This window comes from Arvicanthis niloticus, chromosome 1 (genome assembly GCF_011762505.2).
Source record: "Arvicanthis niloticus isolate mArvNil1 chromosome 1, mArvNil1.pat.X, whole genome shotgun sequence".
Lineage (NCBI taxonomy): Eukaryota > Metazoa > Chordata > Mammalia > Rodentia > Muridae > Arvicanthis > Arvicanthis niloticus.
Window position 1 is genome coordinate 141369338 of NC_047658.1, and position 18670 is coordinate 141388007.

Consider the following 18670-nt stretch of genomic DNA (forward strand, 5'->3'; position numbering starts at 1 on the left):
GCAGGACCCAGTGGGAGGGAAGCAGTGCTAAGATGGAGTGCCACCCTCAAAGCAAAGCTCCCTGGAGGCAGTTCGAGTCAGGTTGCCTGGGTGAGTGCAAACTTCCACTCTTAGCTGAGTGATGTGGGGACCCAGAGAGATGGAGCTCATTTTAGAAACAGTGGGGAGTCCCCTAAAGGATTCCGGTATGCCAGCCACACACCTGACTAACGCTGCAAGTATGTAGGAAACGCAGAATGAAGCAAGATATTTGTAATGCGTAGCTCTAACTGGATAGCAGTTGCTCCCGCAAACAGCAAGTGTGGGTACGGGGTAGGGGTACACCGGGCTACAAGGAGCAGTGGACGGCAGCCCGGAGCAGTAGTCACTGGCCACCAACTTCACCAAACTTCGTTCGGCCGAAAGGGAAGTCCGGCCCGTCTGCGGTTAATGCTTTTTTACCCATCAGCAAGACACACCAAAATGAGACATAGAGGTGGTCGTTGCTCTTAAATGTGGTTGGACGCGACTTTTGCTTCCCTGGGCCGCCCGCTAGGGGCGCGGGGGTGGACTCTGGGTCCTGAGCCATAATGGATGGCCTTTCTATCCAGAACACAAACTTAGCTAACTCAAAGGCTTTAAAAAAAAAAAAATGCTGTTTTCCTTCCGTTCCTGGTTGTTTATTTGAGAAGGAATGCTCCGGAAATTGCAGAAACTTTTTTAGTGCCCAACAATCTCTCAACTCTGTAAGTCTATTAACATGTTCTCTTCTCCCCACCCCTCCACTTGTCCCTCCCCCTCTCTCCCTGTGTTTTTCTGGTTTACTGTTTTAAAATGACAGCTGACGTAGGAATTCCTCTCTGTGGAGATTGAGCGGACACAATGAATCTCTTCTCTCTCTTCTTCTCTTCTCTTCTCTTCTCTTCTCTTCTCTTCTCTTCTCTTCTCTCCTCTCTCCTCTCTCCTCTCTCCTCTCTCCTCTCTCCTCTCTCCTCTCTCCTCTCTCCTCTCTCCTCTCTCCTCTCTCCTCTCTCCTCTCTCCTCTCTCCTCTCTCCTCTCTCCTCTCTCCTCTCTCTCTCTCTCTCTCTCTCTCTCTCTCTCTCTCTCTCTCTCTCTTTCTCTCTCTCTCTCTCCCTCTCTCTCTCTAATATTTTCCGGATTCAAAACGTTGGTAAAGGAAGAAGAGAGGTGAAGGTTAGAAGTAGGGACTGGGAGGACTGGGAATCTCAAAATAAGGAGCCGTTCAGAGATGAGGAAGGCACCGTAAGACATTTGTGTCCTTGCAAAATCAGTACTGTATGAAGAAGGTATTTGGGAGTGCTGAAAGCAAGCCGGGTAAATAGCGTTAGGACAGCAACAGCTCAGGAGGTCATGAGCCTGAATCACACTTATGCTTCCATTAAAATATCAACAAAGACTCCGAGAAAACAAAAGGAAAACTTAGAGCACTTTGGCACCCTGAAAAGTGTGCCATACAAAAGAGTAAGATAATGGCTGAAAAGACGGTGCAGGAGGAGATAGAACCTCATGCCTTCAAGATACTCTGAGCATGGGGATACACAGGGTGGTAAAACAAGGGTTAACAAACGACCACGCAGAGGCCAGCTTTAGCTTGCTATTTGCTTCCATAAATGAAATTTTATTGGATCAGATGCTCTCTTTTGTTGCAACAGCAGACTGCACTAGTTGCTCACAAAGCCAGAGAAAATAATTACTATTTGGCCCTTAACAGTGTCCAGAACTTCATAATGGCCATGGTGCAAATTCCTAGGATTCTTGAAACAGGACAAGTTACCACCGGTGACTGTGTGCTAAGGACCATTAGGCAAAGCATCGACACACGCATGGGGGTTGGTTTTCTTTGTCAGTGTTTTTAAAAGTTCAGCATTTTTCCTTTGAGATATAATTTAATTTAAAAGTGAAAAATAAAAACCCTTGAGTGAAAGGCTGTCTCTGGTCTTGCAGTTTTCTGTAAGAACAGCTGCATACTTGTTGCCTTCAGTTGATTGTGCTAGAGAACATAGTAAACTTAGTTTCTAATGGTCAGAAAAAAATGGTAACCATATATGAATGATCTCGATGGAGAGGCCCAATGAAAGACTTTGTCTATGGTGCCTGAGGAAACTTAGTGTTGGGTGCTTCTTTGAAGAGAGATATTCACATCTCTGCCCTGCTCAGTCCTGAAAAACTGACATACCAATCAGACATCTGAAAAGCCCAAGATACATTTTTATAGGATCTTGATTTTGAAATAAAGGGTATTTATTTATTTGTTTTGAAAAATGCTTTTGACTGAGGTCTGTCCCTTAGGATTTTCAATCTTGACCCATGGGTTTAACAAATAATCCTGTTTATTGATACTGAAATTTGGTAGAGCAATTCTTGAGCCTTGACAAGGAACAAAAAGATGAGCATCAGGCTCAGATGGGAGAGAGATTGCCACTATTGGGAGGCAGCTTTGTGGAGTTTTCTCTCTGAGATCACTCACAGACGCAGAAGGATTTGATTTGTTGACAGCCTCTGCTATTATTAGAGGAAAAGTTGGCATTATTTCTCTGGCTGTTCTTCCAGGAATAAAGACTGTATTGTATTCCTCAGCATCTGTTTCCCAGTGAACAGGCATTCTGTCTCGGAAGGCATTTGGACGGCTCCCAGGGCGGTGCCTGTGTTAGGACAGAAGCACAATTGGGTCACATGTGTCAGTCTGGCAAGTCTCAGTGGTCCCCCAGAATGTCCTTTGATTTGGAGAGTGAAAAACAAGAGGTCATTTTTTACCTTTATGCTTGGAAGCAGAGAGCAAACGTTTCTGTAGTTTCTAACACACTGCGCTCACCTCTCTGCTCCCCTCCCTGATGTAGCAGACCTATGAATGCCTCTCATTCCAGGTCCTTTGACAGTTCCACACTCTGGTCCAGGTCTGTGCTTAGCTCCATGATGGAGGCTGAGTTTTGCAGGAGATGTTGAAGGCAGTAGGAGCTGCCTGGGTTTTGGTCTAGAGACACAGCAGCCTGTTCTTGCTCTTCCCATTTCGTCAGCCTTATTGTCTACCTTGTGATAGTTAATGTCCGGTAACCTTAGGAATGAAGCAAGAGCCTTGCAAAAACTGCTTAGGCAGCTCCTACAAGCGCATGAGACTAAACCCCTTTAAGTTTCTGCTTCTCTTTCCACACGCTGACTATTCCATGACAGCAATAAGGCTTGAAATTAGAAAGCTAGCAATCTAGTTTCATTTCAACTGATCTAGCTGTCACGTTGTGGGAGTTATTCTTGTAACTCTAGAATCCTTTAAAGAATAGGAGTTTTCCCAAATGTTCATCTTACATCCTTCCTCAGCTCCAGGACTACCAGTTGACTTGATTTTATGCCTACCTATGTCAGATGCTTCATATATAGGCTCTCTGCAATGGGCAGAGATGGCACTACAGAACAGATGATGAGCTCTTGACTCCTGTTATTTTGTAGAGAATGTTGAGCTGAGGTGGATTATACTATAAAGAATTTTATAAACATATAGGTTGCGGGCAGGTTGAAATGATGCATTAATGAAATGCATCTTTAGATGGTGGTTTTTCTTTTTGTAAGGTACCATACTTTTAAGGTAGGAAAGGTATTTCTGGTACTGTTTTGAATTATTATTTATGTGTATGAGGGCTTTATGTTAATATGTGTCTATGCATCATGTACATACCTAATGCCCTCAGGGGCCAGAAAAAACGGTACCAGATCCCCTGGGACTGGAGTTATAGACAATTGTGAGCTGCCATGAGGGTAGTAGGAATTGAACCTAGATTCTCTACCAGTGGTCCTCATTATGAAGCCATTGCTCTAGCCCCTTTAGGTACATTAAGAAGGTCCTTATCCTTAGAGCTGTGTAAGTTTGGGTCAGCATTTGTGCCACTCTGCAAATATGCATCATTAAACGGTGGTTTTTCTTTTCTTTTTGGCTTCTTTGGTTGTAAATTGATAGGGTGGTTCTGGACCATGAGCTTTACAGATGACAATGTCATGTCAAAGGTTGGGCACACCTGTAGACCTTTGCTCAGCTCAGTTAGTCCTAATTCTAGAGCCAAGAGTGAAGCAAATGATACAATCTTATGAAAGCAAGTCCTCTATCCTTTTGAAGCAGAAACTTAAAGGGGTTTAGTCTATTTCTGGGCATCTAAAGAAGAGATGATGACGACATACATCAGAGATTAAACATAGTAGTTGTAAGACAGAAGATAGCTCTTGCCTCATAGGGAGTGACTTTTAAAAAGTTCCAAGGAGTTCAAAAGAAGTAAAGGAGCTGTAACTCAGGGACACTGAGTCAGACAGCCCTGGATAATGTCCTTCATAGCAAATACATGGAAGGCCTTTTGTTTGTCTGTTTATGGGGGACTTGTTTTGAGGATCATTTATTGTCTGGAATTCCCCCAACCTATTCTCACTGGTTAGTATTCTCTTCCCCCAAAAAGGGTGGTGGGGAGTGACTGGAGAAAGGATTGATTTTAGTTTATGGTTGCAGAGACTCCAATCTACTGTTGCCTGGTACCACTGCATTGGAACTTGTGGCAAGGCAGAAACATCCCAGTGGAAGGACATGACAGGAGAAAACATGTGGCTGTCAGCCATGTTCACATGTGGCTGTCAGGAAGTAAGGAAAGGGAAGAGAAGGGTCTGAGAACAAGGATCCATCTCCAGTGGCCCATTTTCTTTAAGAACAGTTCTAGTTTCCACCAATTGGCAATAATTCTATCAAGTTATGAGTCCATCAATTGATTAATCTGTTACGTAGATCAGAGCTTTCATGTTCCAATGACCTTTTTGTTAGGTTTGAAGAAAAACCCCAAGCACCCCAAAAGTGCAGGCCCATCTGACTATGTCTATGATGACATTCTGGGCTCGGCTAGGACCAGATAGGGAGACGGGGATACAAAAGGATTTCTGGTGGATAGATTAGACATTACTCCCAGAGAGCTGTGTGAAATGTTCTTTCTGCCAGGAAGATCCACTTCCCCATCTCCCATTCTGGCTTATGAGGCATCTGGTTCCCATTGATATACCTATGGTGGACATCAAAACCACATGGCTCTTCTAGTCCCCTCCCCAGCCACCCTAATTTCCAGGTTGTTCCAGTTCAAGGCTCTCCACAAACTCCCAGCCCCAAACCATTACCTGTTTCTCTTTAAAACCAATGTTTTGTTTTGTTTTGTTTCTTTACACCTGATTCTCTCCGCTATCCCTGCCCCATCTCCCCTAGATACGCTTGGCAGTTTGAATAAAATTTCTTTTTCTCTGGAGCTATTGAGAGTTCTCAGTGCACCCTCACCTACACTTTTAAGGACCAGCTTCTCAGTTGGCAATACTGGCTGGAGCCTTTGGAGAACAAATCATGTATGTACCACAGCAGTTAATTAGGATGGGATTCCTGGCTGCAGGGTGCAGAAAGCCTGAGGATAGGACTACTGACTCTCTTTGTTTATCCACATTGGTGGGAACACTCCGTGGTTTGACCTTTAGCTGATATGAGTTCAATCCCATCCTTATCTCCTATCTACCCTCCAGAAATATTTAACCTTCATTACATCATTCTCTTTCACAAGATCAAAAAGTATTCTCTGTCTTTATTTGCACTTCAAGTATTATCAGAGCTTTGGAGATACAGAATACTGTCTAAAATGCGATCAAAATTCAATAAATATTGATTTGATGAGTACATAATTAATGAATTTGTGGATGGATAAAGATGAATACTCAAAGATGGGTGAATGAATAGAAGGTGAATATGGGTGTGTAGATCTCTCCTCAGCCTTTCAAAAAATAGAAAGAAGATGGGGGAAAAGCAATTATCTGTATATTAAGAGAACTATTTGAAACAGCTTCTTTTAGTCATGGCTGAGTTTAGGGTTCAGTGGTGGCAGTAAGGTGTCTTGTAAGTTTTTGTTCCTATAAGTCTCACCATGTATCCTGGCTGCTAACTTACAAGCCTCCTGCCTCCGCCTCCCCAGACTTTGAGATGGCATGTGTATGATGTACCACTCCTGCACACGTCTTCTTTCACTCACTTGTCTCTCAGGAAAACAAATCATTGTTTGCAGTTTGAATATTTTTTTTTGTTCAGTTCATGGTTATTTTGCAGAAGTAATATTCCTACCCTACCCCTGCTATCCTAATGAGGACATGTTTCCCTTATGTGTGTGTTTGCTTTATAGAGCCTCTCGGTCTCCTCCTCTTGAGGGAGGAAATCAGGAAGAAGAGTGCCACACAAATTTGAGGCACAAGAGATGCTATGCACTCATGCTGAGCATCCTGGCTCTTAAGTTTCTGTTTCCCTGTGTGTGAATCCGACCAAACTTGGAGAGAGGCCTACTGAGTGCAGAGGAGGGTCATAGCCAGGGGAACAATTCCTACCACAAAAAATGCATTTTCTTTCAGGGAGTGTTTACAGTAAAAAGTTGGTTTCAGTTTCTCCATTCTGATGGTCATTCCTAAACTGAAAAAGTCACAAGACTAGTCCTGTGCATAGCTGGCCTGACTCAAAAAGGAATTGTCAAAGAATAGCTGAGACTTTAGCCACTCCTAGAAGGTCTGAAAACAAGTTTGGAGACAAGGCTCTTAACACCAGATTCTTAACTTCAGAGAGCTCTGATAGAGGTCCCTACTCACATTGCCAGCCTGGTTGCTCTCAGTGGAATCTCATATATTCCTTCTGACAGGGGTGACCAGAAGCAGAGACAGAGAGTACAAGGACACACAGAGAGAAAATAGGTTTATTTCACTTCACAGCTGGGCACTTCATAATAGCCCTAATTATTACAATTATAAGAGAGATTTCAAGGAATCTTCTAGGCTTTGGGAAAACAAGAAATCTCATAAAATACAATGAACTTTTGAAAAATTCACTCTTAAGCAAGAATTAAAGCAATAATAGCAAAAGCAAGTGAAATATATACCATGTGTACACATTTTATTTGTAATATCTAATATATTATTTAACATATGGCAATTATATTGCTTTGCATATAAATATATACTTAAATAAGTGATACACACTAATATGAATACTTATAATTCTAAATAATATTTAACTAAGTCAACAATTATACCTTTCTGTAAATACTTACAAACTAATCATATCTGCATATTATACAAAATTAAAATATAGATTTTCTATATAAAATATAAAATAGAAGATTGGTTTTGCCAACAAATGTTTATGGTTGGCTTCAGTTTAAATGCTTTAGGGAAGGACGTATAAAGTACATGATAAAATGGTTTGTTAAAAGTATCATGGAGCTAATTTGTTTCCAGAATATGGCTACCAGTTGAAAAAAAAAAGAAGGGTAGAAATATGCTAAACTGTACAGGTCGTGAGTTTTGTCTGGAGTCAATCTGAAGCTTTATTGATCATGAGCCTGGCACTACCCATTTGAGGTCCCTGTACTTTAAAGAAGACAGAGACCTGCTTCTTCCATAAGCTGTCCTGCACAAGTCTATCACACCGTCCTCTCCTTTCTCCTTACTCTGCACTGGGTTAGCTCAAATAAAAGACTTGTCTAGCCCAGAGGGCAGATGAATTAGCACACAAATGAGGGGTGTGAGGAGAGCCAGGAGCTGAGGCTGACAGAGGCCATCAGTAACTAATGGACTTTTTAACTTAGTAGCAGGTGTTTGAAGGCAGGAAAAGGTGGAAGAGCAGATGGGGAGGGGGCAGCGTGGAGAGGGAGGGGGGAGAACCTTCGCCTGTGTTCCAAGGCTTTAGACCTTAAAGGATGAGTTTGGATTGACTTCATCATTTAGCATTAAATGAGTGTAAATAAATAAATAAGTAAATAAATAAATGGGAAAAAAAACATGACTTCTCCCACAGATGGGGGAGGGAAGTTTATTATAGATAAGTGGGAGAGCATAGTCAGAGGCAGGGCCATTTGGGAGAGTCTAGAGTAGACATGACCCTGAGCCATGTGAGGAGATGGGGGAGGGGAAAAGAAAGGGTAGACAGAGGACCAAGTGCAGTAGTCTGGAGGCCCAAAGGTTCAAAGAGAGCTGGTAACCAAAATGGATGGATTATAGAGAGAACAATTAGGAGAAGGGTGGCTCAGCCCCTGGACTGGAGAGTTCATGGTAGGGAACTCGGTAGTACAAACTAGGAAGAGGGTTCCAGGCAGCAATCATTCTAATCCAGGTGAAAAATAACGTTTAAGGTGTGACTATTTAGAAACTCCTTTAGGCTCTTCCCAAGGGTTACCTAGCAACAGCCATGTAGCTAGCCTGGCTTGATGTAATGACCGTTCAGCTTCTCCCTACCTCCCTCCTTCCCTCCCCCACTTCCATCTACTCCCTCTCCCCATCTCTCTGTTCCTTATGAGTCCTGCTGCCCTCTTCCCTTCTTTTTCTCTTCCTCTTTCCTCTCTTTCTGTCCTTCTCTGTTCCCCTCCCTTCTTTGCTTCTATGCCCTCCTCCAGGTTCCAAATAAACTTCCTTTTATAGTAGATCTGTCTCATGGCTTGACTGTTCAGGAGGGCACCTTGGAGGGGCCCGCCAAGGTACCCCTCCCGCCACACTGCATCATACCACGTTTTATAAAACACAACACACATGACCACGGCAGTGGGATATATAGCTAAACAGACTAGAATCCAGTGTGGTCTAAGCATAGAAGTTACCAGGCTATAAAATACAAGTGATATCTTGCCCAAGGATGGGTAACTGCCTAGGGAAGAAAGAGTCTGGACAATCATTCTGGGGAATTTGGGTGATGTCTGCTTCTATAGCAAAAGGTGGGTGAAGTCCGCATCAACAGAAAGCAAAAAGGTCACCAGGTTCTGAACAAAATCTACTCCCAGACTTCCAGGAGGGAAAACGGGTGTTTTATCCTCTCCATGGAGAAGAGGCCCCGGTGTGTTTAACATTCCTGGTTTTCCTAGTGATCTGTGGGCAGCACAAAGACCTTCGTGACCCCCAACAGATCTTCTCTTCTTCTTCTGGTAAATGGTCCTATCTCATGTGGTTGTCACATACAACAAATTGGTTATTATTAATATTTATTAGTATTGACAACCGTTCTCTTGACATCTTCTTTTGTACCAAGCAGCCATTTTTAGATCTCTAGGTTCCCTGGTGTCACACTTCTGATCCTCCCTCTAGTTATGTTTCCCTCCCTTTAAACTTGCTTACTCATACTTCCTCCAAAACATTCAGTTCTAGTTGAGTTCACAAACAGGAAGTTCAAGGCTCCTGAAGCACCCTTTTCCTTCAACAGGAAGCCAATGAGGCTGAAAGTTGATTTTATTTTTCCTGTTGGCATGATAATTTTCTACTTCATATTGGAAATGCATGTGTAGTCGCCCTTTATCAAAAGCCCCATGTTTCCTTCTCTTCAGAACCTACAGTCAGCTTAGGTAGATTTCTGAGCAGCCAATCTGCCTTGGCCAGAATAGTGGAGGAGAGCAGGGCAGCTTCCAGCCTGTGACCACTAGGTAAAGCCTATGTGGCTGTTTTTCTTGAATTGATACTTTTTTGAAATTGGATCTAGTATCTTTGAGAACCTCATTTTCCCCCAAGAGTGCTAGATTTTGATATCTGCTTAAATGCTTGACTTGTTTTAATGGAGAGTAGGAAGTTTCTGCTGTTTATTCAGCTGTATGAAAGTTCCCAGGCACTTTCAGAGTCACTCAGCAGCCTTTCTGCAGTGGACACTAGTAGAATCTCAGCCATAAGAGGCCTGAATGAAGAGAAAGGTGGCTGAGTGTGGGGACCTGGTCCTGCAGATGTCCCACGGCGGTCTCCGGTCTCCCGGCTGGTGGCAGGGCGTGAGTGGGGAGGGGGGGATTGCCTGCCCCGCCGCTGGCGTCTGCCGTCTAATCTGCTGGCTAATCTTCTCCAGGTGTTGCCCCTGCTACTCCGTGCTGAACTGGTCCAGGCTCGGGCCAGGCCGATAAGGAGCCAGTCTAGCTGACGGAAAGGCAGCCGGGCGCTCCAGGCAGGCTCCAGGGAGAGCCGGCAGTTACAAGCGGTACAGCTCTTTGTTTAGCTGGGGAATGCGGCTAGATAGCAGAAGAGCCTAGCAGGCTCTGAAGCGTTATAGCTCTTAAGCCGGAGGTGCCGGCTAGGTAGGAGCCCAGCGGGCTCTAAAGGGTTACGGACGAAAGGAAGTTCACGGACGCCTGGATGGTTCTTGTGTGTGCTTTACTTCTCAATTAGGCTCAATATATACAGTTTGGGGTGGGTGAAGGTTTTAGCAACAGGTAACCTCATTGGCTTAGTCTAGGTTTTGGGGATGCCTCATATGCATGTGAGGAGAGCCTGGGGCACCATTCCTACTTGACCGATGGTCGTAGACCTCTCAACCTCTCTGAGGGAGGGGCTGTGAAGCGGTAAAGGGCAGAAGCTAAGAGCACCAGGGGCCCAGGAACAGAGCCAAACGGCCTACCGGCCTACCGTCCCTCAAAAGGGTCTCCGGGGTTTGAAACTCGTTCAACCAGACACCTGGTTGTCTCTCAGCTCAGTGCCCTACAGCTGAGGTGAGCCCAGAGGAAGGGGCAGCTCTGTTTCACTCTGTGGAAGCACCACACTTCCATCAGTTAAGAATATAAGCTAGGCAGACATATTCTTACAAGCTCTTATTTTTTTTTCGTTTTGCATTTCAAAGGTACATTATTTAAAGGTAGCATAACTCTGAATTGGACATAATTCCTCTGGATAATTGGATGATTCCTCTGTAAAGATGCACAGTGCATGGATAAGCCAAAATTCGTGTCTCTGAAATGTCCAAAGCCTTCAGAGAAGCCCAGCTGGATCAGGTGGTGCCTAATCTGTCCACTCCCACTTCTTGCTGGTTTGTTCTTAATCCTCAGCAGTCTTCAAAAAAGAAAAGAAACTAGATTCATTGAAGACTTTCTTCAGGGTAAAAATACTATTAGTACACTAAAGAAAAAATTTGAAAACTAAAGATGAACATGCGGAATTTATATTGCTCTTGTATCATCATCTACGACCAAAACAGGCACTCTATAGGAAAGTTTTTTTTTCAAAGTTGAAGACGCACATGATACTTAGCTTCTTTTTATCTTTTTGTTAAATGATGCATCAAATTTTCCCTCGTTACTAAATTTTAATGACACGAACACCATAATGACTAATGATGATGCTGTTAAATCCAAAGAGAAAAACCTGGCTATTGTAAGAGAGCAGAGCCAGCACAGAGGGGAGTAAGCTGTACTCTAGAACAGCCAGCAGCTAGCATAGTGGAAGAAAGCTGAGTCAAGATTTTAATCTAAAATCAGATTAGCTTGTGGCAGAAATGTCCCTGTCCAATCTATTTGCAGCGGGAGGCCCGCCAGTGCCGCCGTTAGTGCAGGGACATGGGGCTGCCATGATGGGAGCCAGGCAGACTCTTTCTTTATTAATACCTCTCAGTATATTAGCTGGCCCGCCCTTTTGGGGTACTTGGACCTAAGAGTTGTCATATATGAACATACCACAGTTCATCTCTTCCCACTTGCTTTGTCCATCTTCCCATTTCTTCCATCTACTTCCTGGTTCCTTTTCTTCTTCATTCTCTTTTTTCTTCTTTCTTTTATTACTTACTTCTTTTTTACTCTTTCAGTACAGATTCATTTTATAGCTAAATCAAATGTTTGCATTAAAAAACAGTCAGCTTCCATTCATTCTAAAGCCAAGAAAAAAAGTCAGGTTCAGAACTAAGTCTTTTAGTTAGGAGAGATGACAGAGGTTCTGGTTAGTCAACAAATTGATGGACTGGATATTAGATCTATCTTGTACCTTACTGATACAAATTGGTATAGTTATGCTCTAATTGTATTTTGAGAGAAAAGTTTTATTTTAACAGGAAGGGTGATATGTGGGAGGAGCTAAGGTATGAGGAGTAAGGAGAGGAAGAGGAGGAGAAGGAGAGGAGGAGCTAGGAGATTGGGGGTGGGGACATGGAGGCAGATGTCACTTGTCTCCACCAGTCAAAGATAGTTGGTATATCTAGGTTGGGTATTGGGTTACACTTCTATTTGTATGGGCATCTTGTTATTGAGCATTACCAAACTTATAAAGTTTTTGATTAACATTTTTTTTTAAAAAGTTACTTATTAATAAAGAAAAAAAAGCAGTCAGTTTCAAGGTAGGTAGGATAGCAGAATTCTAGCACCATCTGACCCTATTTTCAACTCTCCAACGTCAGGCACGCACTGAAAAACTCTCTCGGTGACTCTTGTTACTTATCTATCACCCTGCCTTTAAATAATGTGAGTATATTGGTGGTTACTATTCTTTTAAAATTTAGGCACTATATGTAGATTTCCTAACACATAGTTTCCCCCAACATACATGCATAGATACACATGCATGCACTCACACAGGCACACACACACACACACACACACACACACACACACACACACATGCATAAATACACACTTTCATATATTCCTGCAGCGGGGCAGCTGCTATCCGCAGAGTGTCCTCTTCAGGGAGGCTCCCATCTGTCAAAATAAGTCATTTCACCGGGCGGTGCCTTTGATCCCAGCACTTGGGAGGCAGAGGCAGGCGGATTTCTGAGTGCGAGGCCAGCCTGGTCTACAGAGTGAGTTCCAGGACAGCCAGGGCTACACAGAGAAACCCTGTCTCAAAAAAACAAACAAACAAACAACAAAAAAAAAGAAGTCATTTCCCTTACCTCTGACAGAAGGGACATGTAGCTATCCATGGCACCTATCTGACTATCAAAGTCCATGCTGGCCTCTGAGCTCTATCAGTATCACAGGTACCTGCTATATATTTCAAAGTCTATGCTAGCACCTTGGCCACCCTCACCTCTTCTTCAGCCTTAAACTCCTTCCAGCTTATGGGCTTCCCTCATGTCAGCTACTCATCCTTCTTATAACCTAGCTATTCCTACTATTCTCTGCTCTTGTTTTTCTCACTATACTCTATCTATCTATCTATCTATCTATCTATCTATCTATCTATCTATCTTATATGTATTCTATCTATCTATCTATCTATCTATCTATCTATCTATCTATCTCTTTTGCTATCTACTTACTCCTGTCTCTTGCCTCTCTTACTGTGCTATATCTGACCATCTCCACTATTCTCTCCCATTTCCCCATTTCCTTAATGCCAACATCAGCAATTTACCTTTTTCTCTCTCTTCTCTAGATTCTTTGAGACTCTCTCTCTCTCTCTCTCTCTCTCTCTCTCTCTCTCTCTCTCCTACAGTAAAAACTTTAACCATATTATGGAGCAGTCAGGTCAGCAGTTTCTTTATTGCATATCCTTGCATACAAGAGGGACTAAACAGTCAACATGTAAATTTTCTGGAGAAAAGAGGGACATAATTCAGCCCATAACAGTTCTGTGTATTGACTTGTTATCCTGGTAGACTGTAGGATCCATGACGTCAGAGACATTGTGTACTGATGCATTGCAAGAACGCAGAAAGCAACTGCAAAGTGCTTAGCACACTGTACTCATTTATTGACTATATGAATGGATGGTGAATGAATGAATGAAACAAATACTTTTAGTGTTCTATCAGGAACAGAGGTCAACTTCCCCAATGTAGGACTGTGATAAGATGGCTGGTTTTGGTCGAAGTGCTGGCTGGAAATAGCCCAGAGACCCAACAAGTGTCCATTGCTTGTGAGGGATGGGTATCCATTCTGCTGCGCTCCCAGAATCCAAGCTCCTGACACATGGTGTAATCTCCATTTGATCTGCACCTTGCAGTTGTGTTTGGCTAGAGAGGGCTATAGGCTTCAGCCTCGAGAGATTTCCATATTCATGAGTTACCTAAAGGCAGGGGGTGGGGGGACATAGTTAAATTAAGTTATTCCTACCCAGTCCCTCCTCTTTTCCCCCTCCCTGCTTAAGCCAGCTCTCCCCTGCCTTGAACTAGGGGTGCACATCCAGTGTCCAACTACCACACCATGGCAATACAACTCTTGGAACCCACGGACTTCTCGTATCATTGGGGCCTGCCATCACCAAAGCTTCCAGCCCTTGGAACTCTGGACTTTCTCAAATTACTGGGACCCGCCCCAGGGATTCCGCTGAGCAATTTTTTCCCAACACCTCAACATAAATTTTATTTCTAAGTTTCTCTTCTGCTTAGGGCTATAGAAAAGTCATTTAGTTCTATCAAATTCCCAGTCAAAGACAGCCTGACTGCAATCTCAAAATTTACTGTAAGGAGTTTCTTAGTAGGTTTGAGAAATGGCTCAGTGGTTAAGAGGGCTGCCTGCTATTACAGAGGATTTGAGTTTTGTTTCTAGCACCCACATTGCAATTACTACCAATTGTAATACTGGCTCCAGGGGAACCAATGCCTTTTTCTGGCCTTCACTGGCACCCACACATACACATACTCAAAATATACATTTTTTTAATCTCTAAAAAAGAACTTCCTTAGACTTCCTTTCTTTTATATTGGAATGCCACAGACCGGATAACACATAATGTATAGAAATTTATTTCCTCGCAGTTCACAAGGCTGGATGTAGGAGATGGAGAGAGTACATCCATCAAGAACATTCCTGATGAGGAATCTCAAGGTAAAAGAGCAAAGAAGTTGAAAGAGAGAGAAAGAAGTAACTACTGTACTAGCAGACCTCCTTCCATGAAAATAGTATTAATCCATTTATTCTGGGTCATCAGCTCCTATGGCTCAACTCTCTACCTCCTACCAGGCAGCCCTTCACTACACTGGCATATGTGAATCAACTTTCCAACGTGAACTTCAAGCGACACATTTGAACCACAGTAGAAAGAAAGGATGTTGAGTTTATTTCTATGTTAGTTATATGTCTATGATTATAACAAAATACCCAAGGCAACCAACTTAAAGGGAGAAAAGATGGAAACTCATTATAGCACACACATTATAGCAGAGAAAACAGGGCAGAGGAAGCTCTTGTCACTTGATGACCAGGAAGTAAAGAATGAGACAGGAAGACTCTACTATCCCAAAAATCCCCTTTAAAGGCATGCCATCAGTGACCTAATTTCCTTCCACTGAGCTCATTAGCACCAGCAGGCTGGCAATCAAGTCTTTGAGACATGGCCCTGACGTGAAAACTTCAGGGTTCTTTGGAAAGTTATTTGGATGGTGTTTTGCTGGGGCAAACACGTGAAGGAACACTTCATCACAGTGGACACAGGTGTGAAAGACTAAGACAGACATGTGAAGGAACATTTCACTGAAGCAGACACAGGAGAGAGGATGTTCTGCTGAAGCAAGCACATGAAAGGTCACGTGATGAAGGATTCTTTGCTAACAACAGGCATGCATTGGTTTGCCTTACACTGTGTAGCCGAGCGCCATTTGTCAGGATTCCGTGGACTCCGGCTGATTGAATGCACTTACTGAGGCAAGACCCTTGCTGAGGCAAGGCACATGGGGGACAGTGATGTTTGGAGAGTATAAATAGGACTCCATGAAGTGATGGAGACAGAGATTCTTCTGCCATTCTTCCTAGTTCCTCCTGCTGACTTGAGCCAAGCCTGGCTGTCTCTGCTGGGTCAAGTCGCTGTTGTTGCTATCCAGGCTCTACTGAACTGTACTGCTGGAGTATCTGTGAAGTGTTTGCTCTACTGAACTGTACTGCTGGAGTATCTGTGAAGTGTTTGCAAGTGGATTGAGCTGCCATTGCTGACCTGTGAACTGAACTGCTGATTTCCAGACAACACAGACAAGAGTTGCTCCAGAGAACCTTTCTAAACAGGTTCACATCTCCCGTATCCTTTCTTTCCCACTACCTCTACATGGTGGTGGTACCATCTAGATGGTGGGCTACAAGGGAGGTTAAAACATTTTAAAAAACTGTCATTAAAAATAAGATTTGAAAAAATTAAAGTTCTATGGCCCCTTTGAAAGAGACATTTAGTAAAACTATGGTAAAGTTTTGAGGAAGAAAATAAAAAACTCGAAGCTGGTTTACTGCCTATACTAATTGTTGAAGTTCACATGGGAGATCACTTTAAACATACTAATTGGTCAATGAGTACAAAAGGAAACGGAGCAAGTGAGACTCCACTTTCACAGGTTGACCATGTGATCTAGGGAACACATCTGGAAACTCGATACTTTCCCAGCCATTGTGAATAGCATTGAACTGTCTATCCCCGGACCCATTTAGGTGAACAACAAGACATCAGTGCAATATTTTTACATAGACTCAAGGAAAAAAGAGGATCAGTTTCTTTAGAAGTCTTGAGAAATGGTTTGAGAGCCAACATTTTAATGAGTAAGAAGTATTTTTCACTCCCATTCAATACATCATATGGCTTGTATACTTGTGTGCATTGTAATGACCTAGAATTATTAACAAGGAACTTTTGGGTCCATTCATGGAGGATGGACCTGAGAACTTTTCTTTCCCATGTTTCCATGTGCTGCTGATGCTACTAACTGATGGCCACAGTGGGAGAAAGCTTCCATTTCACCATCTACAGCTGAAGTAACTCCTCAAGACAGCTTTCCTCATTCTGAGAACAGCAGCTAGTCTACCCTTTTAAGCCAACTGAGATTAGATCAGCCCAAAGCCTACATTCTCCAGAAAAGACAAAAATATCTATAGCAGCCAGAACAATCAGCACATTCATTGGATGATATTTTCTCTAAAAACAGAAGTTAGTTGGATGCTTGACCATTCCACTTTCCATTTGTCATCAACCCCATACATTCACACTTTCCCTGCCACTAGGTCAGCTACCGCATCCTCAGCTGCTGTATCCTCACCATGGTAACATTTCACAAAGACGTAGGCCACTGCACTTTCTAAAGGGTAAGTGTGGGCTTCGAGCTCTCCAGAACATGGTAACTGTTAGCATTTTGTCTAAGCTCCACCCCACAGTTACCTGGCAACAGCCAGGTGTGCCTGACTCACTATAAAAGGGGATGCTTGCCCCCTACCCTCTCTTTTTCTCTTGCCTTCCTGCTCCTACTATGTCCTCTCATCCCTTCCCCCCATGTCTTCCCATTCCCTCCCCCCCCACACACACACATGCTCATGGCTGGCCTCTACTTCTCTATTTCTCTTCTCTCCATCTCTCTCTGCCTTTCTCTACTTCTACTACCCTCTTAACTCCCCCCTCCATGCCTTGAATAAACTCTATTCTATACTATACCATCGTGTGGCTGGTCCCTCAGGGGACAGGGATGCCTCAGCATGGGCCTGCCAAGGCACCCGCTTATCCTACACCTCACCACACATCCACCAAAACATATCCTCCCTCTCTTTATCTTTTAATAAACACATCGGTAACCATGAGTACAACTTCTCCATATTCATCTCCCCATCCAGTGCTTATCTATAACTTAAACATTTTTATCATCCAACAGTTTTAATGAAAATTTAAAAGCTAAAACCAAGTTTACGGTATTCCTAACTCTGCATTTCATCATCCCCCCCCCCCCGTGTGTGTGTGTGTGTGTGTGTGTGTGTGTGTAGGGTGTTGGGTAAAGTATGCTTCACCACACATGGAGGTCAAAGTACAACACCAAGAGCCAAATCTTTTCCTTCCACCATGTTTAAGATGGGATTTCTCTTGTTCTTCTCCACATATGCCAGGTTATCTGACTCCAAAGCCATTGAAAGAAGTATTTAGTCTCTTGTCTCACAGTAGCAGTTTCAGAAGTGTGGACCTGTGGACTATTACATCTCGCTCTACATAGTCTCTGAAGATCTGAACTTATGCCCTCACACTTGTATGACAAATGCTTTTCCCACTGAACGTCTTTCCAGTCCCTATTTTAGGATTTTCATACATATAACTACATTTTAATAAATGTATTTAAATCATATATAAAAATTTGCAAACAGAACCAGAACTCGTCATTATTGGCTGAATTAAAATGTAGGTTTCTAACTGTGATCGGTGTAACTGAGAGCTCCCTGACTTGGAACTTCCCACAGGGCCTTAGAAAGGGTCCTTGAGTCCCCCTCCCTGCCCAGCCAATTAATATAAAGGTCACCAGGAGCACCAATCATTGTGTGCCTAGTTGCTGTTGCTATAACCTGCCCTCAAAAATTGTATAAAAAGTTTATGAAAGAAAGAGAAAGGGTCCCCTCTCCTCTGGGTGCAGGATGACCCCAGCGTGCTGGAACAATAAACCTCTTGCTTTTACCTGGAACTCTGTTCCGGGTCTCATTTGGGGGTCTCCCAGAAGTTAAGGCTCACTTTGAGTCTTATGTAACTAATATAACCTAACTAAAAGTAAATGAGTTAAAGTCCAGATGTGCTTCCGCCACAGGCCGAAAAACCCACAATAAATCACAAGTCTAACGTACCTCTGTGGCCTCAGTTGCTCTGAAATCTACTGTTCTATATCATCTCCTTATGTTAAAGGCATCAGGAAATTGATTTATTGCCATATTCACCAGGGATGAGAAGGAAGAAAGTTGCCCTAACAGTGTGGGTGGAAACAGCATAGGTTTGTAAGAGGAATTAAGGAGTCTGTTATTATCCAGCTGGAAGAAACCAATCGATAGGGAGGCCAGCGACCTGCAGCTCCTCCACCTCCCATTTTGCTTCTGTTAGTCACCAAGGAAGCATAAGGAAAATCTGTCCTCTTTCCTTTTGTTCATTGCCTGTCAAGAAGCTCAAAGCTACTTCTTACTCCTGTATCAGTGATGGCAGATACACCAGCAGAGTGTCAGAAAGTTCCCATGGCACACTGGAGCCTCCCTCTCCCTC

At 43.2% G+C, this 18670-nt stretch overlaps 1 protein-coding gene across 7 annotated transcripts in view; it reads left to right on the forward strand.

Moving 5' to 3' along the window:
• Nucleotides 1–18670, forward strand: part of Ifit2 (interferon induced protein with tetratricopeptide repeats 2) — a 26331-nt gene continuing 7661 nt past the window's right edge. Inside the window, exons 1-2 of one of the 7 annotated variants that reach the window (XM_076919320.1) lie at nucleotides 1–90; nucleotides 14457–15696. The gene's annotated coding sequence lies outside the window, so the exon portion shown is untranslated. Of the gene's footprint in view, nucleotides 91–566; nucleotides 726–9173; nucleotides 9439–12104; nucleotides 12217–14456; nucleotides 15697–15734; nucleotides 16759–18670 lie in introns of those variants that run through there. The other 6 variants (XM_076919356.1, XM_076919348.1, XM_076919310.1 and 3 more) reach the window with 6 other exon arrangements.